Genomic DNA, 16,176 nt, shown 5'->3' on the forward strand with positions numbered 1-16,176 from the left:
TCATCAAAGCACTCGATAGAGTATTTGAATCCACAAGTAGCTACGAGCAACTTTGTCCTGGCTTGCATGAAAGTCGGAAAATGTCAAAAAGAAAAAGATGGTGGCTTTTTCATATTCGTTCTTTTATTTTTAAATCGTTGGCTCTTCTGTCCATTGTCCTCCTGCCTGGCTCTTGACCTGTGACTGTCTGAATGCACACAGTAGACTTTCAGGCGGGGGATTTGTCCTGAGCCTCTGTGAAAGACCCACCCACCCCCATAAATAACTGTTCTTTCTACGACTGACCAATGCACCACGAGTGCCCCTGTCGGTCTACCAATCACGTACCACAGTATTGCGCGTCATCGTGTGTCACAATTTGCAAGGACGTAGCCAATTACCCGCGGTATGTGTCTGTGCCGCGCACTTTGAATGGCTCCATCTGTATGTCATTTTTAAGCCATTTTTTTGACCACGCACGAATATTCTTTTCTCCATATCTTCGCAATGGAAACTCAGAACGCCTTCAAACCAAATGCATTTTAAAGACCATGACTTATGAAAATTTTCACACTCTCTACATCAAACTATCAGTGAGCCAATTATCTTTTTTTAAACCTCCGATTTTTCAATGATGCATAATTACGCACTAACTGGAACCTGGTGGACCACTCTATACACATGTTCACAATGTGAGAAAGACTGCTCAATACGGTTTTGTGCGAAAAACCTGTATATCACCATAGGAAGCAGAACAGTGCAGTCTCCAATTCCCCAGACTGTAAGCATGGGACCAAAGCTTTGTTTGATTTCTGAAACCCTTTCTTTGTATCCTGTTTTCATTCAGGTAAGGGTCAACTATATACACAATACTGCTGACAGCAGGAAAATTAAAAATATTCTTTACTCAGCAGCATATTAAAAACAGCTCCCATGATGTACCAACCGATTTTTTACACAGAAGGCTGACACAGCTTTGCGTTCTGAATCTCTTTTTCTCGTGCTTTTATTTAATGTGGCACTATGCACTGGGATAGGGGAATGCTGTTCAGAAGACAATAGCATTCAAACCACAGCACCCACAATGCTGCAAGTAAGTGTTTTACACACTAAGCAGGTCCTCTGACCTTTCCAAGCCTTGCTTTGGCTTGTGAAAACTTTTTGTTTTATATTGGCACCATGAGACATGAAATACACTGGGATAGTGGGGTCTTCTTCATGACTCAATTTCTTTTTAAGCACAACACCCACTTTGCTGCAGTTAAGTGTTTCACATACTAGGCCGGTCCTCTGACCTTTCCCAGCTTTGTTTTGGGTTGTGAAACTTTTCTTTATTTTTTAATGATTTTTTGAATATAGCACTACAGGTAATATACTGAAATAAGGGGGTCTTCTTTAAAATGCATCTGGTTTGAAGGCGTTCTGTGTTTCCATTGTGTTGATATGGACAAGAGAATATTAGTGAGTTGTCAAAAAAATGTCATAAAAACGACAAAGTGAAGGCTGTGAAAACAGTCACAATGTACTTTATACACAAAGCAAGTGTTCTCGTAACCCTAGGAGGTTTCGTGAAAACGCTACTGGCATGCCAAAATCGTTATCGAACTTTACCCTGGTGCATGCCGGGAGGAATTCATGCACTACAGATGAAAGGGGGCAGGCACGTACAGTTCACATTGAAGCCACAAATACTCTTCTCGGATGTTGCACAAACAAATCCTAATGTCCTGAAAGCATTGCAGCATGTTTGTGTCTCTCTTCCTGTAGCTGCAGGACGACTGAAACGAATGGACAATCACAATCTGTGGCGTTTAGCGTGACATAGTCTTGCAGGCATCGTGCTGTCTCACTGCAATACTATACCACTCAAGGAAACAGTCCATCTGGCCATGAAACTCATTTGAACGTCTAGCTACAGTTACTAACAATATCATGATTTATTCACAATATGTGGAATCAGCACGTCCCAGAGACAGCTTCCGATATCGTGAGCATTCTCTGATGGTGTGCTGCATGGCTTCTGGGTGTGTACATTGGTGGTATAGTGGTGAGCAAAGCTGCCTTCCAAGCAGTTGACCCAGGTTTGATTCCCAGCCAACACATTGGTGAATATTTTCAAATGCTGTGATGAACCTAGGAATGCAACTAGCAAAGCCCAACCTTTTGAAAGAGCTAAAGCACTGCAAAACTGAATTGGGGAGAATCTTACTGGGGATTCTGAGCGATGACTGTGTAACCAGGTGGTTATGGAGGGGATATTTGAAATCTGACACTGAAATTGGTAGCTGTCTCTTTAAGACATGCACGTATGAGTGACATCAGCATGCCAGTAATTGTGGGAGTGGACATCGTACAGTTGAGCGTGGTCTGTGGCTACGCATGATGTGAATGCAAAGAGCATGTTAAAATAAGACTGATGTTCTGTGCATCTTGGATTAGGCGAGATCAAAGAGGAAATTGCCACTACCATATTTTTTGCTTTGTCTTTGTTATTATAGTATATATAATAACAAAGAGCTATAGTAGCTCTTTGTGCATCCTGGTGTGTGTATATCTCCAGGTATATCTATGTGAAGCTTTTGAGTTAAAGGTTATACTGCATCCAATCTAAGTTCTGTAACAGAAAATAATACAACCCCTCATTTTTATGATTTCATGCAGATCCAGAATTAAAAAATCCCCATTTAAATTCATTGTAGTACGGTGTGTACTAATTTTGGTACCAGAAATGGGGTATTCTGAGCATTTAGATGAAACTTTGGATGCCGTATAAGGTAAAATAAATAAAAAAATACGGTAGTGGTGAAGAGCTGCACTGCGGGTGTCTGGTCTCCCCAGAGAGGTGGGGGAAGGGACGTCCGGAGCAGGGACCCAGGAGAGGATCGCCAGCAGAACCAGCATTCTGGACTGTTCTAGTGCACGTTGGCAGATACTTTAGTGCTATTTATCACTTTCTGTAGTCAGTCACTGAGTTTGAGTTTGTAGGCATCCTCTCGTGAGGCACCAATAAATGTAGGGGTTTTGTGCATTACAGGGACAATTATTAATTGTAGCAGTAAGTCACAAAATGATTCTTTGATGGCTATTAGAAAAACAACCTTGCGGGATAACACACACACACACACACGGATACTATTACACGACAATACATTTATTAAGGCATAAAATGTGTATATAAACATAACAGATCTTATAGCGAGGGTTAGCAGAATACAAAAGGTATATATTCGATCACGAAGAGTTACAAACCAAGAGGGACATACATTCAGTATACCATTCATTTATACCATTTCGTTAATGAGCTTTGATTTCAGCTTCTACACTAGATACTCAAAAGCAAGTACATCACTCATAGGAATTAAACTGATATCAACTGGGGTTGAGGTAACAATTGAATTCTCGAGCTGTAACTCAGAATGTTGAATACTCATCCAATCTGTGTGGATTCAGATCTCCCGCGGACACAAAGAAACAGTGGCAGGCTTGTTGCTGTGTCCAATCAGCATTCTCTGGCCTAGTGTCAGGCAGTGCTGGTTTGGCATGAGGGAAGTGGGAGAGATTCCTGCTGCGACGCTCTGGTAGTAGGCTCTCTGAAGACCGGCTAGTTAGTTCTGGCTTACTAGTGAGAGTTTGTGCACATGAGAAAAGCGACTGCGGGTCCAAGCAGGTCACACTCTTTAGACAGGAAGAAGACCGGTTCGTTCCTGATGTATTGCTAGTTCTGAATCCATACAAGAACGATTCTATAAAACGCTCACCAGATTACGTTTTAAGAAGGAACTGCAGCTCAGGTTCAGCCAAGATCTAAACTCGGATGGCAGGATTCAGAGTCCAGAGTGCGGACTGATGGCGCACGGAGGGTCCATATAGATCCCTCAGTGATCTTCCGCGTGTTTAAACCGCCAACGTGTGACTACCCTGTCCCCGTGACCTCATTGCTCTGCTCTCGCCTCTGTGCAGCCGAGCCCGACTCATGGTAAAGTGAAAAAAAAAATGCCCTCAACGTGTGATTTTCTCTGGAGCGAGGATAGATGTTACCTTTATATCACTGAACAGAATGTATGAGATGTGGCGGCTAGGTTCAATTTTTTATCCTCTTTAAAAGATTAAGGACTGGGGTGAGCGTGATTCACCACCCTAAGAGCCCGATGTGCGAACCAATTAAGCTGCATAGACTTGGTCATTTAACTATTCTCCATTCGCAGGGTTAAGGTTAATGAGAAAACATTGCTGACTTTTTTTTGCCAGCCACGAGCGCAGAGTAGCAAGGTTTGTATTTCATCTTTTGCAAGTTGCATCCATTTAAAAAAAAGTCATTCAAGACAGGAAATTAATACTTGCATTTAATTAAGTCTAGCCGTAGGAGGTTATCCATAATGACCAGTTCTGTACGAGAAGACAGAAAAACAAAAAGGCACCGCTGGGATTCAGACCCAGGATCTCCTGTTTACGAAGCAGGCGCTTTAACCAACTAAGCCACAGCACCCCTGGAGTGCTGTCCTTTTACAACCACTTGGACACACCGCTCTGAGACATCTGCATTCGGTGCGCGCTCCGCCTGCTCGCTGAGCAAGTTGCCACCTTTACATACAAAAGCAACATCGACACCAAGAAAAAGGATGACAAATGGCTTTTTTCTGGAACTTTTCATGTCCAAGGAGCTCAATGTGCTTTCCGTGTACAACAGGGCCACTGAACTCCACACCGGCCACTGAAGCACAGCAGTGGCTTGGTGGCTTGACATCTCCCAAAGAAAATGTTGAAAGCGCATGTGGAACAGAAAAATGACCCTTCGAGTACAAGGGAAAAAAAAAGATCATCTGGAGCACGCCAACACATGTACGGATAGCCCAGTTTTCTCGACGAGGTGGCCAAGTGGTAAAGGCAATGGACTGCTAATCCATTGGGCTTTGCATGCATGGGTTTGAATCCCATCCTTGTCACATTCAGCATCTGACACATGTGCCCATTCAAAGTTGGCCTTGCTTTCTTTTGCTCCGGTACTAGAGCAGTACATTTTCTAGCTGTGGCTGAAGATGGTATAGTAGGCTAACATCGGTATCGAGCAGTGACAGTAACGGTATTTACTGAGAGAGAGAGAGGCAGCTCAGAAGATGAGCTCCTAATTTCTTTGAGATTTTATTGTTTTCTGTAACTGAACAAATAGTCTAGGAATAAGGCAACATCTAACACAAACTAAAGAAAACCAAAGAAGTAAAGAAATAATTTATCATTGAAAGAAAAACAACAAAGCAAACATCTGAAAATCTGAAGACCAACTATAAGACACAGCTACACCTGAAGATAAACGACCTGAGGAAAAACTTCAAAGAGAAAAATCTTCAAGAAATGAAGAGGAACAAACAGAAAAAAAGGAACAATTAAAACAAGGAAATAGAATAAGAAGACAAGAAAGAAAGAAAAAGTACACCAAAGGAAACAAGAAGGAAAGGGAAAATACAAGCAGCATCAAGAGAAGCCAAGAACTCAGCCATAAGCACGAAAAACAACTGGTAAGCCCTGATCTTTCTTCTCCTTATTTGAAGAGGCCTCTAAAATTGAACTGATTTACTAAATAAAAGTAAAAAAAAAGTCTTTAGAAAAAGTTACCTTAAAGTTTAAACTAAACCAAATACCACTTGGGCCCATTAAACTCAAAAGGCCAAAGTTGAAGAACCTGTTCCCAAGCAACAGTGGGGCTGATTGTATTCAAAACGCCCTAGCCAGGCTGTCTTTTTGCTCTTCTCACCTGAGCCGATTGTATTTAAAAGAAGCAAGATGAGTACAGAGCAGAAGACAGCCCCACTGGACCAGCCCTGCCCTCTCAGCACAGTACTCCAATACCCTGAGGACGTGAAAACCGTTTAGACCAGGAAACAGTACAAAGACACATGGATGAAGGAAAATCCAGAGACCCTTATCGCTGACTACTGCCAGGCAGGAGAAAAACACATTAAAACGTGCTCTTCTTTACTGAGCACCCAAATGCCTGGCACACAGCTGTGTGCAAGACATATACAAACACCACGAGAAGGGGCATCAGCAAAGGCAGGCAAATCTCCATAGGGGGTGACAGCGAGCTAGAAGACACTGTCCTGACCGTCAACACTTACCACAATGGTACAGTGATGATAAAGGGCAGTGAGGCTGCTCTGGAGCTATTTGAGGAAAAGTTCACCGACCTGAAATCACAGGCTGACCTGGAGAAACCTCCCCCAGAAACAGGAGAGAGACCCAGTAGCCTGATGCCTACCACACCGGAGAGTTCAGCTCCACCTGACTCTGAGCCCATGAACACAGCCACAGCTACAGAACAGATCAGCGAGAGTGTAGCCCTAGGCAACACTGAATCACACCACCCAGACACACACGGCCCACACCAACCCCCCTATGACCACAGCACAGCGCGCCTCCTGAGAGAGAAACTCTCTGCTCTGGAGCTGGACTTCACTGAGTCCAAGGAACTGATGCTGGGGAGACTCACAGAGGGGCAGACAGCACAACAGCTAAGAGACGAGGTTAACAAACACAGGAACGAATGCAAAACCTCCAACAAACAGCTCAGGGCACAGATGGAAGAGTTGCTGCAGGACAACAGTAAGCTGCAGTCAGAAGTAGCAGAGCTGAGAGAGGAGGTGCAGCTCGCGGAGAGGACAAGCAAGACCCTCAAAGAACAGCTGAGGAAACTCACTACTTCCCACTGCAGCCCCGACTGCAACAGAACAGCCCTGAGGCCCAGAACACACAACACACAACACCCACCCCCAACCCGCAAAGACACACCGACCCCCACACAACCTGACATCCTTACAACCCCCACCACCAACTCCCACTTACCCAGTACCCCCACCGTAGCAAACACCATACCCACTGCACCCCCCGGCATCCCAGATCCACTCACAACATCACTGCCCAAAAGCACATCCACCTTGCCAAACACTCAGGGTGACCCACACACACACCCAGCCCCAGAGACGGCCCCACCCAACACCTCCACCTCACACACTGCACCCCCCATGCAGCCCCCCGCCTGGCAGCACACCAGACACCAGAGGCAGATGCACGGAAGTAGCCCTTCTCATTGACTGCAACGGGAAGTACATCGATGAGCACAGGCTCTTCCCAGGACTACAAACAGCAAAGCTCTGGTGTCCGACGACGGAGAAGGCCCTGCAGCTGCTGTCCAGGTCTGTCCTGGGAGCCCCACGGCACATCATCATCCACACCGGCACCAACGATCTGAGGACCTGGAGGGAGCAGGTGGCCCAGTCCATTAGGAGAGTGGCAGAGAGGGCCATACAGGAGTTCCCTCGCGCCCAATTGTCATCTCCACCCTGCTGTCAAGACAGGATGAGCAGCACCACACCATCCAGAGAATCAAAGCTGAGATCTCACAGTGCTGTGCCCTGCTCCCAAACGTCTACCTGGCCCATCACCCCACCCTTGGATCACAGCATCTACATGACCATAAACACCTCAAAAAACAGACCATCGGACTCTTCACAAAAACTCTGAAAGACACTACACTGGGCAGACACCCAAACAACACCCCAGAGAGAAACAGCAGGACTACCAGAGGAACACCCCAAAACCCACACCCCCACCCCAGACCAGCTCAACCCACAAAGAACAGAACCAGCCCCATCCTACAGCCTTCCAACCCAGACCAACGACCGAACGGGACCAGAACCAGCACCTCACCCCACGCCCCTCAGCCAGACCAGCAGCTGAACCAGGCCAATCCACAAACCCCCACCCAGCACAACAGCAGAGCTGGACCGAGCCCCTCCTGCACAGCTACGCCGCAGCCCTGGCCAGACCAGCAGTCCCGAGCGGTTTGGAGCTGGGAGAAATCTGGCAGCTCCTGAACCTCATCTGCACCCGGCTTATGAGCTAAACTACCACCACCCACAGCGACAAACAATACTGTTTTTGTTGATGATGTAAATGTCCGACACAAATTTGTTACAGTTCCAGAAAGCAAAAACAAACTGCAAAGATAATTCAAACGATAACAATGAGATCTCTAACGATAAGTATATGGAACATTTAGGGTCTGGGCTCGTCAGCATTTGGGCTGAAGAACACTGATCCTGACTTTATCAAGAATGTAAAGGAGACAGACATCATGATCCTACAGGAGACATGGTGTCGGGGAGACTTGGCTACCCACTGTCCCCCCGGCTACAAGGAGATCATGGTGCCCTTTGTCAAAAAAAATCACCTGGGGCAGAGACTCTGGGGGGATCATTGTGTGGTACAGAGTGGAGCTCAGTCATTCCATACAATTAGTTAAGAGAGAAGAGTCACAAGTTTGGCTTAAAATCAAAAGAAATACCATATGTACAGAAAATGAGGTTTTTCTGTGTGCTGTCTACATCCCACCCTCAGAATCCCCTTACTACAGTGAGGGAATTCTCCCCAGTCTCCACACGGAGATCGGTCATTTCCAGGGCCAGGGAAACGTGCTGCTCTGTGGTGACCTCAATGCACGAACAGGCACACTGGCAGACTTTACTAACACACAGGGAAACACTCATGTATTCGGACAATCCCCTCTGTACCACACACCAGTCACCTCACACAGGTGCAGCCATGACTCCACGGTCAACAGCACCGGGCGCGAGCTGCTCCAGCTGTCAAGGGCTGTGCCTGTACATCATCAAAGGCAGCACTAGAGGGGACTCTCTAGGCAGGTTCACCTTCAGCTCAGCTCTGGGCAGCAGTGTGGTGGACTACGCCATCACCGACCTGGACCTCTCCTGTATCAGTGCCTTCACTATCAGGCCACAAACTCCTCTCTCCGACCATAGCCAGATCACACTCTACATGAAGAGAGCACACCAGCACAGAGACACACTGACACAGCCCAGCCAGCTGTACGACCTCAACCAGGCGTACAGATGGGACACAAACAGCCTAGACAGATACCAAACTGTACTGGGCGATGAAGAAATTCACATTCCTAAACACTCCGTATCAAACCAACAAATTAGGCATAAACTTGGCCACACAAAAACTAAATCACCTATTTCACAAACTGGCATCAAAATCTAAACTTAAAACAACTAAATCAAAAAACTACCAAAAAACAAAAGCAAAAGAAAAGTGGTTTGATAGGGAGTGCAAAAACATCAGAAATGCACTACGAAAACTCTCAAATCAAAAACACAGACAACCACACAACACAAAACTACACCTCAGCTACTGTGATACGGTAAAACTTTACAAACACACGCTGAAAAAGAAAAGAAACACATACATAAACAAACAACTTGCAGAAATTGAGAAGTCACTAAATCAGAACTGTTTCTGGGAGAAGTGGAACAATTTAAACAAATCAAAACCAGAAGAATTGGCCATCCAAAATGGAACAATCTGGCAAACATACTTTGAAAATCACTATCAAAGGCTCCCAAATACAAATCAATCAGACCAAAACACCATTTATGAAAAACTCGAAATTTTTGAATTGGCTATCAAAGACAACCAAAACCCCTTAGACTCCCCTATCACTGAGCAGGAGCTACTGGACAAACTCCAGGCCCTCAGACCACGCAAAGCCTGGGGCCAAGATGGAGTCATAAATGAGATGCTGAGACACAGCAGCCCAAAGTTGCAACAAGCCCTGCTCAAACTCCTCAATCTTATCATGACAGCCGGATGTTTCCCCGAGGCCTGGAACCAAGGACTGGTCACGCCCATCTATAAGAGTGGAGATACTCTATCCCAACAACTATCGGGGCATCTGTGTGAACAGTAACCTGGGGAAGGTATTCTGCAGTATCCTAAATACACAAATAGTGGCCTTCCTTACCGAACACAATGTCCTGAGCAAGACTCAGATTGGCTTCTTACCAGATCACCGCACATCTGATCACATTTACACCCTACACACACTGATAGACAAACACGTCCACCAAAAACACAAAGGAAAATTTTTTGCCTGCTTTGTCGATTTCAAAAAAGCATTTGACTCGATTTGGCATAAAAGATTGTTTTATAAACTACTCCAAAGTGGCATAGGAGGCAATGTGTACGACATAATTAAATCAATGTATTCAGAGAGCAAATGTGCAGTGAAAATTGGAAACAAAAGGACCAAATTCTTCACCCAATGCCGTGGGGTGAGACAGGGCTGCAGCCTGAGCCCAACACTGTTCAATATCTATATCAACGAATTAGCAGGAATGTTGGAAAAGTCTGCAGTTCCTGGTCTCACACTACACGACACAGAAACCATGTTCCTGCTCTATGCAGATGACCTGGTCCTGCTGTCGCCCACAGAACAGGGGCTGCAGCAGAACCAGGCACTGCTAAAGCAGTACTGTCAGACCTGGGCACTGACAGTCAATCTGGACAAGACCAGAGTTATGGTTTTCCAGAAGAAAGCCAGACCTCAGGGAAACGGGTACAAATTCACATTCAACAGCAACACATTGGAGCATACATCCAGCTACACATATCTCGGTCTCACCATCAGCTCATCTGGGAGTTTTGACCTGGCAGTGAAGGCACTGAGGGAGAAGGCTCGAACCCGGGACTTCCGCGTCTCTCTGCAGTGACCTAGCCCCGTGAGCTAAAGAGAGATCTCTCCACAGCCCAGTAGCTGTGGTCCTGCTATCACAGGGAAGGGCGGTGACGTCACCTGCTCTGGTACGCCGGCTCTTACACAGTACCTGTCGGCCGTAAGCGTTACACTCTCCCCCGCTTAAATCGCCGTCCCCGGCGAAGGGCTATCCCATCCCGCTTCTGACACCAATGTAACGCAACGGGGGCTCGGGCGGGCGCCCTTGCCGCATCAGGTCGGCCCCACACTGTCCGGGGCTCGAACCCGGGACTTCCGCGTCTCTCTGCAGCGACCTAGCCCCGTGAGCTAAAGAGAGATCTCTCCACAGCCCAGTAGCTGTGGTCCTGCTATCACAGGGAAGGGCGGTGACGTCACCTGCTCTGGTACGCCGGCTCTTACACAGTACCTGTCGGCCGTAAGCGTTACAATATTTTATGACATGTCTCTGTTGTAAATGTCTGTTATATGTCTGTAGATTTTATTTTATGTTTTGTTCTATGTTAATTTTATTATTTTATTTGCTTTGGCAACACTGATTGTACCCATCGGTCATGCTAATAAAGCACCTTGAATTGAATTGAACAGTATTTACGTGCCACTGCTCCCAAGTGGCTCTGGGTTAAGACCGCTCTTTCACTTACTTGCAACGCAAACGGAGAAAGCAATTTTTGACAGTCTCTCGAGAGACTGCGCTAGGTGTTTAGAGATAGACTTTGTCAGTTCCCCCTGGAATGATGGCCTCTCAAATAGTTTGTGATTCCTCTAGACGTTATACAGTACAATCAAAAGCGCAACAAAAGTGTTTTCCGTGGAGCAGGTTTCAGACCCGTAGACCAGTTTTATTTGTACAGCAGGACGCATTCCCAAATGCGAATCTCCTGTTTTAGAAATGCTTTGGGCGGCGTGAAATGAAAATAAGAAATCAATTCCAGATGCACATGGAAGCAATCAAGTGTTTCATCCGAACTGTTTCAAAGACTGCTCAAGAGCTTTCCTTTCATAAACGCGCAACGATTAATGATGGGGGTGATTAGACTAATCTAGGGTGATTAATCTAGGTAGTGATTGAGACGATTCGTAGTGTGTGCTCATTTCCATATATGCCCCGTGTTGCAGTGGTAGGATGACATAAAATACTGCTTCGACACGTAACGGCATTATATTCAACTGCAGGAGCTGAGGTCTTTCGTAAGCACGTAAATCAAAGGCAATTCCCGCGTCTAACACTAATGTAAATGCTTTTCAAAGTGCAGTGTGGTGCAGCTTGTAAAATCCTTGTCCACATTTCTCATTTGTTGATGTTTTTTCTGTCTGCCAAAGTTGCATTTTGACATCCGGACGGGGAGACTTGATCATTCGAACGTGAAGCTGCCCTTAAACCCTCTGAGGCGTATCTGTCTGCCGGCATGTATTTTGTCAAAGATTTTTTTTTGAACGGAGAGCGACTTTGAAAAGGTTTCCGCAGCCACCTCGCACTCCATGTTAGATTGTAGGAGGAATGCAGCGGTAGCAGAGCTTGCTGTAGTCGTAGCCGAGTGGTTAAGGCGATAGACTAAAAATCTGTTGGGGACTCCCCGCGCAGTTTTGAATCCTGCCGACTACGGCGTCTGCCGTACGTCACCGTATGCCTGCGCGGCAAAGGCAAAGTGCCGCTTCCCCTTTTTCTGGTACTATAAAAACGCTAAATCGCTTGGACCCTCTGCCATGGAAATCAATTCTTCAGATAACAACACGTTTTGTGTTCGCACGACCGGTGTTCTACTTATGCCTTTGAAAACCTAATAAAGCTGAAACAACCGAAACGATAGGTTCTTGTAAAGCACGCCTGTAAAGAACTGTTAACATCAAAGGGTTTCAGTGTATTAACTGAGGAGAAGGCCTGATCGCTACTTGTTGACTTTTTATTTGGTGTGAGAAACACTCTCACTGCGCATGAAGTGCAACAAATGTAGCCGCAGAAATTGCATAACGCTTTCATTTATGCTATTGCAGATACCAACGTTGCCTAGATAGAAAACCGAAATAGCCATGGGTTTGCTTGCTGGTCTGAAGGATCTCTCTTCGAATCTCTATCATTTGTCAATGGAAGTAAAAGGCGCTGCAATCCGATACATGTTCAGATTCAAACCCGCAGCTGTTCTTCGAGTTTATTTTTTGACTAATTACAACTGAGTGTCGCATGAGCAGTTACATAAACTTATCTGGCATATTTTAACACAAATGCCGTTCTTAAATTAAAACTAACAGTACATTGGCAGGGACATTCAGTTACATACAAACAAGAGACAGACAAGAGAATATTTCTACCTTTCATGTGGACTACAGATGCAGCCATTCAAAGTGCGCGGCACTGACACGTACCGGAGGTAATTGGCTACGGCCTCGTGGATCGTGACGCGCGATGACGCAATATACCGCGGTACGTGATTGGTTGACCGACAGGGGCACCTGTGGTGCGTTGGTCGGTCGTAGAAAGATTTAAATGTCTTTACTGTGCCCGTTTTAGTATTGAATATTTATATGGAATTTTACCACTGAAGGGAAATCTTAGTAGCTGAGCATAAAAAGAATAGGAGCATACTGTAACGCGTGTGAAGGCCATGAACGATATTAATTTTGGAACATAAACATACAGTATATGGCTGGTCTCGGTACTTTAAAGAAAAAATACACACCAGTATTCCATTTCTCCCTAAACATTTTAAGCATCGAAGACTTTAACTAACGTGATACCGGAGGCAACAAGCATACTTTTAGAATTTAATTAAAAGGGAATATACAGATGCAGCCATTCAAAACAAGTGGGGTATGCTGCGGTATAACACGGTGGGCGTGTCACAGTAAACCGCATCATACCGTATGCAAATTAGATTATGTTAATAGTATCCGGAATCACCTTGTAAAACCGCCAGGTGGAGCTAATAAAGGTTAACCTCTCCTGTACAGCATTTGAGCTGTCACCAGAAAACGTCAGTTTCGAATCACTGCTGAGGGACAATCTTTATTCAATTAAGAATTTAAGTTGTATACTCTTTAGATTTTTAAATTTAAACAGTGTATTACAGCATGTTAATCATAAACATTAAAAAGGTGGTATATTTTATAAAAGCAAGATTGTTCTTTTGGACAAAAGTACACAACCTACCACCTTTATCGTAAATATTTTAATTATGCAGGAATATTTTATGCATCAAAGTCTTTACCGAAGATATTACTAATAGTATTAATAATGAATGACCTTGGACAAGCTGTAAACTCAAAATATTACCCTGGTCCACATTCTTTGTAACCATCTTTGTAAACGAAAAGAGTTTATTTTTTCATTGACAAAAAGTAACACCACAGCATTTAGTTGATCCGATCACGCATTCGTTTCCAATCATACAAAGTAATCCTTGAGAATCTCCGATTCACCATGCCTTTCACATGCTCATAAACGATATTAATTTAGGAACATAAACATATTACTGTATGTAAACTGCACTGTATATTGCTGGTCTTGGTAGTTTAAAGAAAAAAAACACACCAGTATTCCATTTCTCCCTAAACATTTTAAGCATCAAAGTCTTACATGTTGTTATTTGGGAAACGTTTTTACGTGCTCCTTCTGACCATATTAGGATTATATACTTTGTGAAAAGTGATAGTCTTTTAACCTTTTCTGTGAATTCGCTTGTTATCTAACAAATGCATACTTTTAGAATTTGATTAACAGGGAATATAATATGGAATTGCGTATCTAAACAAATTAATAATGATATAATTATATTCATGTACTGTCTGGCGGAATAAACTGAAGAGGTTAGTTAATGCGACACGGAATTATTAAGAATTATCACCTCTTTTTACACTTGAGAACAAATGAGAACATTCCACTCAGTGGGCGGTGCATTGTTATCTCAATCACCTGCTAATTCGTTTTACACCACTGGACTACAGGAGAATGTGACTGTACTGTATCTGTACAGAATGTGTGTTTCAATCAATACAGTAATTGATTACAATCGCAATCACTAGTTTAATTAAATGCCTTTTTTGATTCACAATCTGAAAATGAAAACCGCGGTAAAGTCACCTTGAATTTAAAAAAACGATTTTGGCACGCCTGTAGCATTTTCACGAAACCTCCAAGAGTTGTGAGAACACTTGCTTTGTGTATAAAGTACATTGTGAATGTTTTCACAGCCTTCACTTTAAATGACCGCGGGCACTTTCCACCCCCTCTACATTCTCAGAGTAGAACAGACTAACCTTCTAATGAAAGACGGTCCACCCCCCCCACGGACAGGAAAAGTGCCCACAGGCACTTAAACTTAATATGGTCAGTAACAGTAAACAGTAACATGGTCAGAAGGAGCACGTACAAACGTTTCCGAAATAACCACATGTAAGACTCTGATGCTTAAAATGTTTAGGGAGAAAGTGGAATACTGGTGTGTATGTTTTCTTTAAACTACCAATACCAGCCAAATACAGTCTGTAACGTAGGGATTTCTATATGTCGTTATTTAGTGGTTACATTAGTCACAAAGGGTAAACTTTTAGCTTCAGTAACGCGTACGCCGTATGGCATACATGTTTGTTTTGGGTTTTGCTTGTTCACATATCTTCCCTTTTTATAAAAAGACATGGTTGAAAACTGTTCCAGAGCCACTGTTTATTCATCAGTGAAAAGTACATCATGAAATGCCTCTCCCTGTTCAATCCACTGGAAAAAAGAAAAGGAGCATAAAGCGTCTGATGGTCATAAACGATATTCATTTAGGAACAGCATCAGAGATATGTTTTTAACTGCACTGCATCGGAGAGAATACCACAGTGTGTTTTTTTTTTACTCCCTGGCGGAAACTGGCTTCCATAAGAAATTAAATAAAACTTCACTCGCACCAAACAAATGTATATTTCTAAATATCACAACATGATCGAATTTAAGTCATTTTAATAACAATGAATAGTCACCTATGCGTTACAATATAAACATTTATATTGATTTAAATTGCGCTTAAATCGCCTTTATTTAAAACCCATAAATAAAGCTGATACTGTTTAGACTTTTAATTATTTAAAACTGTATTACAGCAGCACAATGCACAATGCAACGTAAATCGCTATCTTTGTCTTCTGTGTAATAATGTTCACCTCTCTGTCCAGCAAATTAACAATAGTAATAATAATGAACTTTATTGTATATGGCGCCTTTAAAGGTGGCTCCTCAAAGCGCTTTACAGGTTAAAAACAATAACAACAATACTGTTAGGCTGGGCAAACGATTTTTTTTTAAGAAATACAAAATGAGATATAATGATGTGTTCCGGCTTAGACATTAACGAAGAGCATAACACGTGGGTGGCGTAGCGGTCGGCTCTGGCTTTCCCATCTACTGTATACCGATACACTGCAAGTACAACCCCCCTCTCTGCGGGAGTGCTGGCTGTGACGCATTAAACCGGTTTCACAGGTATTTTCAAAGTAGAAGGGGGCGAGATTTCCAGCGAAAGACACCTCCCCCCCTCAAAAACCCAGTAAGTACAGTACTTACTAGTTAAGAAAGCTAGGCTCCTCAATGAAATCGCTTTAACATGCTAATACGTTGGTGTAACAGTCCGGGCATAGCAAGCTTCTAATGT

The 16,176-nt window shown here is 43.9% G+C and overlaps 3 non-coding genes across 3 annotated transcripts; 2 read left to right on the forward strand and 1 right to left on the reverse strand.

The window, feature by feature from the left end:
- Positions 1–4,391: 4,391 nt before the first annotated feature.
- On the reverse strand, positions 4,392–4,465 carry trnat-cgu (transfer RNA threonine (anticodon CGU)). Its single transcript has one exon. It is a non-coding gene; the product is annotated as a tRNA-Thr (tRNA).
- Positions 4,466–4,840: 375 nt separating this feature from the next.
- Positions 4,841–4,922, forward strand: trnas-gcu (transfer RNA serine (anticodon GCU)). Its single transcript has one exon. It is a non-coding gene; the product is annotated as a tRNA-Ser (tRNA).
- A 7,148-nt stretch (positions 4,923–12,070) lies between these two features.
- trnaf-aaa (transfer RNA phenylalanine (anticodon AAA)) lies at positions 12,071–12,152 on the forward strand. Its single transcript has one exon. It is a non-coding gene; the product is annotated as a tRNA-Phe (tRNA).
- The last annotated feature ends 4,024 nt before the right edge of the window (positions 12,153–16,176 follow it).

The sequence above is a fragment of the Atractosteus spatula genome (assembly GCF_055471065.1).
Source record: "Atractosteus spatula isolate fAtrSpa1 chromosome 26 unlocalized genomic scaffold, fAtrSpa1.hap1 SUPER_26_unloc_1, whole genome shotgun sequence".
Classification (NCBI taxonomy): Eukaryota; Metazoa; Chordata; class Actinopteri; order Semionotiformes; family Lepisosteidae; genus Atractosteus; species Atractosteus spatula.